Source organism: Ochlerotatus camptorhynchus, unplaced genomic scaffold (assembly GCF_037179485.1).
Source record: "Ochlerotatus camptorhynchus isolate MF236.1 unplaced genomic scaffold, CSIRO-AGI_Acam_v1.1 ptg000344l, whole genome shotgun sequence".
In the NCBI taxonomy this organism is placed as follows: Eukaryota; Metazoa; Arthropoda; class Insecta; order Diptera; family Culicidae; genus Ochlerotatus; species Ochlerotatus camptorhynchus.
In genome coordinates this window covers 115,934-129,154 of record NW_027040832.1, presented here as the reverse complement: position 1 = coordinate 129,154, position 13,221 = coordinate 115,934, and positions in this window count along the sequence as shown.

Below are 13,221 nucleotides of genomic sequence, written 5' to 3'. Positions count from 1 at the left end.
TTTTAAAAATTAACGGCACAACTCATCAAGCTGAAATTTTCACAGATGGCAGTTGGTAATGACTCCTACTTGTAGAAAAAATTTCAGGCCAATCTGATGTTTGTTGTTTGAGATAGAGTGATTTCCCCGTTTTACGTTTGTTGTGGAATAATTATACTTTTTGGTGTAATAAACCTATCACTATTTTTTAAAAATTAACGGCACAACTCATCAAGCTGAAATTTTCACAGAAGGCAGTTGGTAATGACTTCTACTTGTAGAAAAAAATTCAGGCCAATCTGATGTTTGTTGTTTGAGATAGAGTGATTTCCCCATTTTACGTTTGTTGTGGAATAATTATACTTTTTTGTGTAATAAACCGATCACTATTTTTTAAAAATTAACGGCACAACTCATCAAGCTGAAATTTTCTCTGAAGGCAGATGGTAATGACTTCTACTTGTAGAAAAAATTTCAGGTCAATCTGATGTTTGTTGTTTGAGATAGAGTGATTTCCCCGTTTTACGTTTATTGTGGAATAATTATACTTTTTTGTGTAATAAACTTATCACTATTTTTTTAAAATTAACGGCACAACTCATCAAGCTGAAATTTTCACAGATGGCAGTTGGTAATGACTTCTACTTGTAGAAAAAATTTCAGGCCAATCTGATGTTTGTTGTTTGAGATAGAGTGATTTCCCCGTTTTACGTTTGTTGTGGAATAATTATACTTTTTTGTGTAATAAACCGATCACTATTTTTTAAAAATTAATGGCACAACTTATCAAGCTGAAATTTTTATAGATGGCAGTTGGTAATGACATCTACTTGTAGAAAAATTTTCAGGCCAATCTGACGGTTGGGGTTAGAGATAGAGTGATTTCCCCGGTTTACTTTTGTTGTGGAAAAAATTAATTGAAGATTTTTAACAAAAGAAAAGCAGTCTTCATATAGGACATTAAAAACCATCTCGGATTGTTGGTTGTTATTAGTAACGTTCAACCTGCTTGCAAACGGGGTGATTGGGTTTAGAATCGAAAAAAAAATTGGCGTAGAAACTACCTTATTAAAAAGGGGAAGCCTGGCTCAAAGTTTCCCCATGAGACACGGCAATGAGTCTTAACACCTGAAATCTGATGTCTGTGTTAGGGAATCCGAACTTTTTTTTTTTTTTTTTTTTTTTTTCGCGCTTTGTAGTGACTAATACCATAATGGTTGAGTTTGCAATAATTTCTACTTGTAGAAACAATTTCAGGCCAATCTGAAGGTTGGGGATAGAGATAGAGCGATTTGCCTGTTTTACTGTTGTGTAATAAATTTATAACAATTTTTTTTAATTAACGGCACAACAAATCAAGCTGAAATTTTCACAGAAGGCAGTTGGCAGTGACCTCTACTTGTAGAAAAAATTTTAGGACAATCTAATGCTTGTTGTTTGAGATAGAGTGATTTCCCCGTTTAACGTTTATTGTGGAATAATTATACTTTTTTGTGTAATAAACCTATCACTATTTTTTAAAAATTAACGGCACAACTCATCAAGCTGAAATTTTCACAGAAGGCAGTTGGTAATGACTTCTACTTGTAGAAAAAAATTCAGGCCAATCTGATGTTTGTTGTTTGAGATAGAGTGATTTCCCCGTTTTACGTTTGTTGTGGAATAATTATACTTTTTGGTGTAATAAACCTATCACTATTTTTTAAAAATTAACGGCACAACTCATCAAGCTGAAATTTTCACAGAAGGCAGTTGGTAATGACTTCTACTTGTAGAAAAAAATTCAGGCCAATCTGATGTTTGTTGTTTGAGATAGAGTGATTTCCCCGTTTTACGTTTGTTGTGGAAAAAATTAATTGAAGATTTTTAACAAAAGAAAAGCAGTCTTCATATAGGACATTAAAAACCATCTCGGATTGTTGGTTGTTCTTAGTAACGTTCAACCTGCTTGCAAACGGGGTGATTGGGTTTAGAATCGAAAAAAAAATTGGCGTAGAAACTACCTTATTAAAAAGGGGAAGCCTGGCTCAAAGTTTCCCCATGAGACACGGCAATGAGTCTTAACACCTGAAATCTGATGTCTGTGTTAGGGAATCCGAACTTTTTTTTTTTTTTTTGTTTTGCGTTTTGTAGTGACTACACCATAATGGTTGAGTTTGCAATAATTTCTACTTGTAGAAACAATTTCAGGCCAATCTGAAGGTTGGGGATAGAGATAGAGCGATTTGCCTGTTTTACTGTTGTGTAATAAATTTATAACGATTTTTTTTAATTAACGGCACAACAAATCAAGCTGAAATTTTCACAGAAGGCTGTTGGCAGTGACCTCTACTTGTAGAAAAAATTTCAGGACAATCTAATGCTTGTTGTTTGAGATAGAGTGATTTCCCCGTTTAACGTTTATTGTGGAATAATTATACTTTTTTGTGTAATAAACCTATCACTATTTTTTAAAAATTAACGGCACAACTCATCAAGCTGAAATTTTCACAGAAGGCAGTTGGTAATAACTTCTACTTGTAGAAAAAAATTCAGGCCAATCTGATGTTTGTTGTTTGAGATAGATTGATTTCCCCGTTTTACGTTTGTTGTGGAATAATTATACTTTTTGGTGTAATAAACCTATCACTATTTTTTAAAAATTAACGGCACAACTCATCAAGCTGAAATTTTCTCTGAAGGCAGATGGTAATGACTTCTACTTGTAGAAAAAATTTCAGGCCAATCTGATGTTTGTTGTTTGAGATAGAGTGATTTCCCCGTTTTACGTTTGTTGTGGAATAATTATACTTTTTTGTGTAATAAACCTATCACTATTTTTTTTAAATTAACGGCACAACTCATCAAGCTGAAATTTTCTCTGAAGGCAGATGGTTATGACTTCTACTTGTAGAAAAAATTTCAGGCCAATCTGATGTTTGCTGTTTGAGATAGAGTGATTTCCCCGTTTTACGTTTGTTGTGGAATAATTATACTTTTTTGTGTAATAAACCGATCACTATTTTTTAAAAATTAATGGCACAACTTATCAAGCTGAAATTTTTATAGATGACAGTTGGTAATGACATCTACTTGTAGAAAAATTTTCAGGCCAATCTGACGGTTGGGGTTAGAGATAGAGTGATTTCCCCGGTTTACTTTTGTTGTGGAAAAAATTAATTGAAGATTTTTAACAAAAGAAAAGCAGTCTTCATATAGGACATTAAAAACCATCTCGGATTGTTGGTTGTTATTAGTAACGTTCAACCTGCTTGCAAACGGGGTGATTGGGTTTAGAATCGAAAAAAAAATTGGCGTAGAAACTACCTTATTAAAAAGGGGAAGCCTGGCTCAAAGTTTCCCCATGAGACACGGCAATGAGTCTTAACACCTGAAATCTGATGTCTGTGTTAGGGAATCCGAACTTTTTTTTTTTTTGTTTTGCGTTTTGTAGTGACTACACCATAATGGTTGAGTTTGCAATAATTTCTACTTGTAGAAACAATTTCAGGCCAATCTGAAGGTTGGGGATAGAGATAGAGCGATTTGCCTGTTTAACTGTTGTGTAATAAATTTATTACGATTTTTTTTTAATTAACGGCACAACAAATCAAGCTGAAATTTTCACAGAAGGCAGTTGGCAGTGACCTCTACTTGTAGAAAAAATTTTAGGACAATCTAATGCTTGTTGTTTGAGATAGAGTGATTTCCCCGTTTAACGTTTATTGTGGAATAATTATACTTTTTTGTGTAATAAACCTATCACTATTTTTTAAAAATTAACGGCACAACTCATCAAGCTGAAATTTTCACAGAAGGCAGTTGGTAATGACTTCTACTTGTAGAAAAAAATTCAGGCCAATCTGATGTTTGTTGTTTGAGATAGAGTGATTTCCCCGTTTTACGTTTGTTGTGGAATAATTATACTTTTTGGTGTAATAAACCTATCACTATTTTTTTTAAATTAACGGCACAACTCATCAAGCTGAAATTTTCACAGAAGGCAGTTGGTAATGACTTCTACTTGTAGAAAAAAATTCAGGCCAATCTGATGTTTGTTGTTTGAGATACAGTGATTTCCCCATTTTACGTTTGTTGTGGAATAATTATACTTTTTTGTGTAATAAACCGATCACTATTTTTTAAAAATTAACGGCACAATTCATCAAGCTGAAATTTTCTCTGAAGGCAGATGGTAATGACTTCTACTTGTAGAAAAAATTTCAGGTCAATCTGATGTTTGTTGTTTGAGATAGAGTGATTTCCCCGTTTTACGTTTGTTGTGGAATAATTATACTTTTTTGTGTAATAAACTTATCACTATTTTTTAAAAATTAACGGCACAACTCATCAAGCTGAAATTTTCACAGATGGCAGTTGGTAATGACTTCTACTTGTAGAAAAAATTTCAGGCCAATCTGATGTTTGTTGTTTGAGATAGAGTGATTTCCCCGTTTTACGTTTGTTGTGGAATAATTATACTTTTTGGTGTAATAAACCTATCACTATTTTTTTAAAATTAACGGCACAACTCATCAAGCTGAAATTTTCACAGAAGGCAGTTGGTAATGACTTCTACTTGTAGAAAAAAAATCAGGCCAATCTGATGTTTGTTGTTTGAGATAGAGTGATTTCCCCATTTTACGTTTGTTGTGGAATAATTATACTTTTTTGTGTAATAAACCGATCACTATTTTTTAAAAATTAATGGCACAACTTATCAAGCTGAAATTTTTATAGATGGCAGTTGGTAATGACATCTACTTGTAGAAAAATTTTCAGGCCAATCTGACGGTTGGGGTTAGAGATAGAGTGATTTCCCCGGTTTACTTTTGTTGTGGAAAAAATTAATTGAAGATTTTTAACAAAAGAAAAGCAGTCTTCATATAGGACATTAAAAACCATCTCGGATTGTTGGTTGTTATTAGTAACGTTCAACCTGCTTGCAAACGGGGTGATTGGGTTTAGAATCGAAAAAAAATTGGCGTAGAAACTACCTTATTAAAAAGGGGAAGCCTGGCTCAAAGTTTCCCCATGAGACACGGCAATGAGTCTTAACACCTGAAATCTGATGTCTGTGTTAGGGAATCCGAACTTTTTTTTTTTTTTTTTTTTTTTTTTTCGCGCTTTGTAGTGACTACACCATAATGGTTGAGTTTGCAATAATTTCTACTTGTAGAAACAATTTCAGGCCAATCTGAAGGTTGGGGATAGAGATAGAGCGATTTGCCTGTTTTACTGTTGTGTAATAAATTTATAACAATTTTTTTTAATTAACGGCACAACAAATCAAGCTGAAATTTTCACAGAAGGCAGTTGGCAGTGACCTCTACTTGTAGAAAAAATTTTAGGACAATCTAATGCTTGTTGTTTGAGATAGAGTGATTTCCCCGTTTAACGTTTATTGTGGAATAATTATACTTTTTTGTGTAATAAACCTATCACTATTTTTTAAAAATTAACGGCACAACTCATCAAGCTGAAATTTTCACAGAAGGCAGTTGGTAATGACTTCTACTTGTAGAAAAAAATTCAGGCCAATCTGATGTTTGTTGTTTGAGATAGAGTGATTTCCCCGTTTTACGTTTGTTGTGGAATAATTATACTTTTTGGTGTAATAAACCTATCACTATTTTTTAAAAATTAACGGCACAACTCATCAAGCTGAAATTTTCACAGAAGGCAGTTGGTAATGACTTCTACTTGTAGAAAAAAATTCAGGCCAATCTGATGTTTGTTGTTTGAGATAGAGTGATTTCCCCGTTTTACGTTTGTTGTGGAAAAAATTAATTGAAGATTTTTAACAAAAGAAAAGCAGTCTTCATATAGGACATTAAAAACCATCTCGGATTGTTGGTTGTTCTTAGTAACGTTCAACCTGCTTGCAAACGGGGTGATTGGGTTTAGAATCGAAAAAAAAATTGGCGTAGAAACTACCTTATTAAAAAGGGGAAGCCTGGCTCAAAGTTTCCCCATGAGACACGGCAATGAGTCTTAACACCTGAAATCTGATGTCTGTGTTAGGGAATCCGAACTTTTTTTTTTTTTTTTTGTTTTGCGTTTTGTAGTGACTACACCATAATGGTTGAGTTTGCAATAATTTCTACTTGTAGAAACAATTTCAGGCCAATCTGAAGGTTGGGGATAGAGATAGAGCGATTTGCCTGTTTTACTGTTGTGTAATAAATTTATAACGATTTTTTTTAATTAACGGCACAACAAATCAAGCTGAAATTTTCACAGAAGGCTGTTGGCAGTGACCTCTACTTGTAGAAAAAATTTCAGGACAATCTAATGCTTGTTGTTTGAGATAGAGTGATTTCCCCGTTTAACGTTTATTGTGGAATAATTATACTTTTTTGTGTAATAAACCTATCACTATTTTTTAAAAATTAACGGCACAACTCATCAAGCTGAAATTTTCACAGAAGGCAGTTGGTAATAACTTCTACTTGTAGAAAAAAATTCAGGCCAATCTGATGTTTGTTGTTTGAGATAGATTGATTTCCCCGTTTTACGTTTGTTGTGGAATAATTATACTTTTTGGTGTAATAAACCTATCACTATTTTTTAAAAATTAACGGCACAACTCATCAAGCTGAAATTTTCTCTGAAGGCAGATGGTAATGACTTCTACTTGTAGAAAAAATTTCAGGCCAATCTGATGTTTGTTGTTTGAGATAGAGTGATTTCCCCGTTTTACGTTTGTTGTGGAATAATTATACTTTTTTGTGTAATAAACCTATCACTATTTTTTTTAAATTAACGGCACAACTCATCAAGCTGAAATTTTCTCTGAAGGCAGATGGTTATGACTTCTACTTGTAGAAAAAATTTCAGGCCAATCTGATGTTTGCTGTTTGAGATAGAGTGATTTCCCCGTTTTACGTTTGTTGTGGAATAATTATACTTTTTTGTGTAATAAACCGATCACTATTTTTTAAAAATTAATGGCACAACTTATCAAGCTGAAATTTTTATAGATGACAGTTGGTAATGACATCTACTTGTAGAAAAATTTTCAGGCCAATCTGACGGTTGGGGTTAGAGATAGAGTGATTTCCCCGGTTTACTTTTGTTGTGGAAAAAATTAATTGAAGATTTTTAACAAAAGAAAAGCAGTCTTCATATAGGACATTAAAAACCATCTCGGATTGTTGGTTGTTATTAGTAACGTTCAACCTGCTTGCAAACGGGGTGATTGGGTTTAGAATCGAAAAAAAAATTGGCGTAGAAACTACCTTATTAAAAAGGGGAAGCCTGGCTCAAAGTTTCCCCATGAGACACGGCAATGAGTCTTAACACCTGAAATCTGATGTCTGTGTTAGGGAATCCAAACTTTTTTTTTTTTTGTTTTGCGTTTTGTAGTGACTACACCATAATGGTTGAGTTTGCAATAATTTCTACTTGTAGAAACAATTTCAGGCCAATCTGAAGGTTGGGGATAGAGATAGAGCGATTTGCCTGTTTTACTGTTGTGTAATAAATTTATTACGATTTTTTTTTAATTAACGGCACAACAAATCAAGCTGAAATTTTCACAGGAGGCAGTTGGCAGTGACCTCTACTTGTAGAAAAAATTTCAGGACAATCTAATGCTTGTTGTTTGAGATAGAGTGATTTCCCCGTTTAACGTTTATTGTGGAATAATTATACTTTTTTGTGTAATAAACCGATCACTATTTTTTAAAAATTAACGGCACAACTCATCAAGCTGAAATTTTCACAGATGGCAGTTGGTAATGACTCCTACTTGTAGAAAAAATTTCAGGCCAATCTGATGTTTGTTGTTTGAGATAGAGTGATTTCCCCGTTTTACGTTTGTTGTGGAATAATTATACTTTTTGGTGTAATAAACCTATCACTATTTTTTAAAAATTAACGGCACAACTCATCAAGCTGAAATTTTCACAGAAGGCAGTTGGTAATGACTTCTACTTGTAGAAAAAAATTCAGGCCAATCTGATGTTTGTTGTTTGAGATAGAGTGATTTCCCCATTTTACGTTTGTTGTGGAATAATTATACTTTTTTGTGTAATAAACCGATCACTATTTTTTAAAAATTAACGGCACAACTCATCAAGCTGAAATTTTCTCTGAAGGCAGATGGTAATGACTTCTACTTGTAGAAAAAATTTCAGGTCAATCTGATGTTTGTTGTTTGAGATAGAGTGATTTCCCCGTTTTACGTTTATTGTGGAATAATTATACTTTTTTGTGTAATAAACTTATCACTATTTTTTAAAAATTAACGGCACAACTCATCAAGCTGAAATTTTCACAGATGGCAGTTGGTAATGACTTCTACTTGTAGAAAAAATTTCAGGCCAATCTGATGTTTGTTGTTTGAGATAGAGTGATTTCCCCGTTTTACGTTTGTTGTGGAATAATTATACTTTTTTGTGTAATAAACCGATCACTATTTTTTAAAAATTAATGGCACAACTTATCAAGCTGAAATTTTTATAGATGGCAGTTGGTAATGACATCTACTTGTAGAAAAATTTTCAGGCCAATCTGACGGTTGGGGTTAGAGATAGAGTGATTTCCCCGGTTTACTTTTGTTGTGGAAAAAATTAATTGAAGATTTTTAACAAAAGAAAAGCAGTCTTCATATAGGACATTAAAAACCATCTCGGATTGTTGGTTGTTATTAGTAACGTTCAACCTGCTTGCAAACGGGGTGATTGGGTTTAGAATCGAAAAAAAAATTGGCGTAGAAACTACCTTATTAAAAAGGGGAAGCCTGGCTCAAAGTTTCCCCATGAGACACGGCAATGAGTCTTAACACCTGAAATCTGATGTCTGTGTTAGGGAATCCGAACTTTTTTTTTTTTTTTTTTTTTTTTCGCGTTTTGTAGTGACTACACCATAATGGTTGAGTTTGCAATAATTTCTACTTGTAGAAAAAATTTCAGGCTAATCTGAAGGTTGGGGATAGAGATAGAGCGATTTGCCTGTTTTACTGTTGTGTAATAAATTTATAACGATTTTTTTTAATTAACGGCACAACAAATCAAGCTGAAATTTTCACAGAAGGCAGTTGGTAATGACTTCTACTTGCAGAAAAAATTTTAGGACAATCTAATGCTTGTTGTTTGAGATAGAGTGATTTCCCCGTTTAACGTTTATTGTGGAATAATTATACTTTTTTGTGTAATAAACCTATCACTATTTTTTAAAAATTAACGGCACAACTCATCAAGCTGAAATTTTCACAGAAGGCAGTTGGTAATGACTTCTACTTGTAGAAAAAAATTCAGGCCAATCTGATGTTTGTTGTTTGAGATAGAGTGATTTCCCCGTTTTACGTTTGTTGTGGAATAATTATACTTTTTGGTGTAATAAACCTATCACTATTTTTTTTAAATTAACGGCACAACTCATCAAGCTGAAATTTTCACAGAAGGCAGTTGGTAATGACTTCTACTTGTAGAAAAAAATTCAGGCCAATCTGATGTTTGTTGTTTGAGATACAGTGATTTCCCCATTTTACGTTTGTTGTGGAATAATTATACTTTTTTGTGTAATAAACCGATCACTATTTTTTAAAAATTAACGGCACAATTCATCAAGCTGAAATTTTCTCTGAAGGCAGATGGTAATGACTTCTACTTGTAGAAAAAATTTCAGGTCAATCTGATGTTTGTTGTTTGAGATAGAGTGATTTCCCCGTTTTACGTTTGTTGTGGAATAATTATACTTTTTTGTGTAATAAACTTATCACTATTTTTTAAAAATTAACGGCACAACTCATCAAGCTGAAATTTTCACAGATGGCAGTTGGTAATGACTTCTACTTGTAGAAAAAATTTCAGGCCAATCTGATGTTTGTTGTTTGAGATAGAGTGATTTCCCCGTTTTACGTTTGTTGTGGAATAATTATACTTTTTGGTGTAATAAACCTATCACTATTTTTTTAAAATTAACGGCACAACTCATCAAGCTGAAATTTTCACAGAAGGCAGTTGGTAATGACTTCTACTTGTAGAAAAAAAATCAGGCCAATCTGATGTTTGTTGTTTGAGATAGAGTGATTTCCCCATTTTACGTTTGTTGTGGAATAATTATACTTTTTTGTGTAATAAACCGATCACTATTTTTTAAAAATTAATGGCACAACTTATCAAGCTGAAATTTTTATAGATGGCAGTTGGTAATGACATCTACTTGTAGAAAAATTTTCAGGCCAATCTGACGGTTGGGGTTAGAGATAGAGTGATTTCCCCGGTTTACTTTTGTTGTGGAAAAAATTAATTGAAGATTTTTAACAAAAGAAAAGCAGTCTTCATATAGGACATTAAAAACCATCTCGGATTGTTGGTTGTTATTAGTAACGTTCAACCTGCTTGCAAACGGGGTGATTGGGTTTAGAATCGAAAAAAAAATTGGCGTAGAAACTACCTTATTAAAAAGGGGAAGCCTGGCTCAAAGTTTCCCCATGAGACACGGCAATGAGTCTTAACACCTGAAATCTGATGTCTGTGTTAGGGAATCCGAACTTTTTTTTTTTTTTTTTTTTTTTTCGCGCTTTGTAGTGACTACACCATAATGGTTGAGTTTGCAATAATTTCTACTTGTAGAAAAAATTTCAGGCTAATCTGAAGGTTGGGGATAGAGATAGAGCGATTTGCCTGTTTTACTGTTGTGTAATAAATTTATAACGATTTTTTTTAATTAACGGCACAACAAATCAAGCTGAAATTTTCACAGAAGGCAGTTGGTAATGACTTCTACTTGCAGAAAAAAATTTAGGACAATCTAATGCTTGTTGTTTGAGATAGAGTGATTTCCCCGTTTAACGTTTATTGTGGAATAATTATACTTTTTTGTGTAATAAACCTATCACTATTTTTTAAAAATTAACGGCACAACTCATCAAGCTGAAATTTTCACAGAAGGCAGTTGGTAATGACTTCTACTTGTAGAAAAAAATTCAGGCCAATCTGATGTTTGTTGTTTGAGATAGAGTGATTTCCCCGTTTTACGTTTGTTGTGGAATAATTATACTTTTTGGTGTAATAAACCTATCACTATTTTTTTTAAATTAACGGCACAACTCATCAAGCTGAAATTTTCACAGAAGGCAGTTGGTAATGACTTCTACTTGTAGAAAAAAATTCAGGCCAATCTGATGTTTGTTGTTTGAGATACAGTGATTTCCCCATTTTACGTTTGTTGTGGAATAATTATACTTTTTTGTGTAATAAACCGATCACTATTTTTTAAAAATTAACGGCACAATTCATCAAGCTGAAATTTTCTCTGAAGGCAGATGGTAATGACTTCTACTTGTAGAAAAAATTTCAGGTCAATCTGATGTTTGTTGTTTGAGATAGAGTGATTTCCCCGTTTTACGTTTGTTGTGGAATAATTATACTTTTTTGTGTAATAAACTTATCACTATTTTTTAAAAATTAACGGCACAACTCATCAAGCTGAAATTTTCACAGATGGCAGTTGGTAATGACTTCTACTTGTAGAAAAAAAATCAGGCCAATCTGATGTTTGTTGTTTGAGATAGAGTGATTTCCCCGTTTTACGTTTGTTGTGGAATAATTATACTTTTTTGTGTAATAAACCGATCACTATTTTTTAAAAATTAATGGCACAACTTATCAAGCTGAAATTTTTATAGATGGCAGTTGGTAATGACATCTACTTGTAGAAAAATTTTCAGGCCAATCTGACGGTTGGGGTTAGAGATAGAGTGATTTCCCCGGTTTACTTTTGTTGTGGAAAAAATTAATTGAAGATTTTTAACAAAAGAAAAGCAGTCTTCATATAGGACATTAAAAACCATCTCGGATTGTTGGTTGTTATTAGTAACGTTCAACCTGCTTGCAAACGGGGTGATTGGGTTTAGAATCGAAAAAAAAATTGGCGTAGAAACTACCTTATTAAAAAGGGGAAGCCTGGCTCAAAGTTTCCCCATGAGACACGGCAATGAGTCTTAACACCTGAAATCTGATGTCTGTGTTAGGGAATCCGAACTTTTTTTTTTTTTTTTTTTTTTTTTTTTCGCGCTTTGTAGTGACTACACCATAATGGTTGAGTTTGCAATAATTTCTACTTGTAGAAACAATTTCAGGCCAATCTGAAGGTTGGGGATAGAGATAGAGCGATTTGCCTGTTTTACTGTTGTGTAATAAATTTATAACAATTTTTTTTAATTAACGGCACAACAAATCAAGCTGAAATTTTCACAGAAGGCAGTTGGCAGTGACCTCTACTTGTAGAAAAAATTTTAGGACAATCTAATGCTTGTTGTTTGAGATAGAGTGATTTCCCCGTTTAACGTTTATTGTGGAATAATTATACTTTTTTGTGTAATAAACCTATCACTATTTTTTAAAAATTAACGGCACAACTCATCAAGCTGAAATTTTCACAGAAGGCAGTTGGTAATGACTTCTACTTGTAGAAAAAAATTCAGGCCAATCTGATGTTTGTTGTTTGAGATAGAGTGATTTCCCCGTTTTACGTTTGTTGTGGAATAATTATACTTTTTGGTGTAATAAACCTATCACTATTTTTTTTAAATTAACGGCACAACTCATCAAGCTGAAATTTTCACAGAAGGCAGTTGGTAATGACTTCTACTTGTAGAAAAAAATTCAGGCCAATCTGATGTTTGTTGTTTGAGATACAGTGATTTCCCCATTTTACGTTTGTTGTGGAATAATTATACTTTTTTGTGTAATAAACCGATCACTATTTTTTAAAAATTAACGGCACAATTCATCAAGCTGAAATTTTCTCTGAAGGCAGATGGTAATGACTTCTACTTGTAGAAAAAATTTCAGGTCAATCTGATGTTTGTTGTTTGAGATAGAGTGATTTCCCCGTTTTACGTTTGTTGTGGAATAATTATACTTTTTTGTGTAATAAACTTATCACTATTTTTTAAAAATTAACGGCACAACTCATCAAGCTGAAATTTTCACAGATGGCAGTTGGTAATGACTTCTACTTGTAGAAAAAATTTCAGGCCAATCTGATGTTTGTTGTTTGAGATAGAGTGATTTCCCCGTTTTACGTTTGTTGTGGAATAATTATACTTTTTTGTGTAATAAACCGATCACTATTTTTTAAAAATTAACGGCACAACTCATCAAGCTGAAATTTTCTCTGAAGGCAGATGGTAATGACTTCTACTTGTAGAAAAAATTTCAGGTCAATCTGATGTTTGTTGTTTGAGATAGAGTGATTTCCCCGTTTTACGTTTATTGTGGAATAATTATACTTTTTTGTGTAATAAAC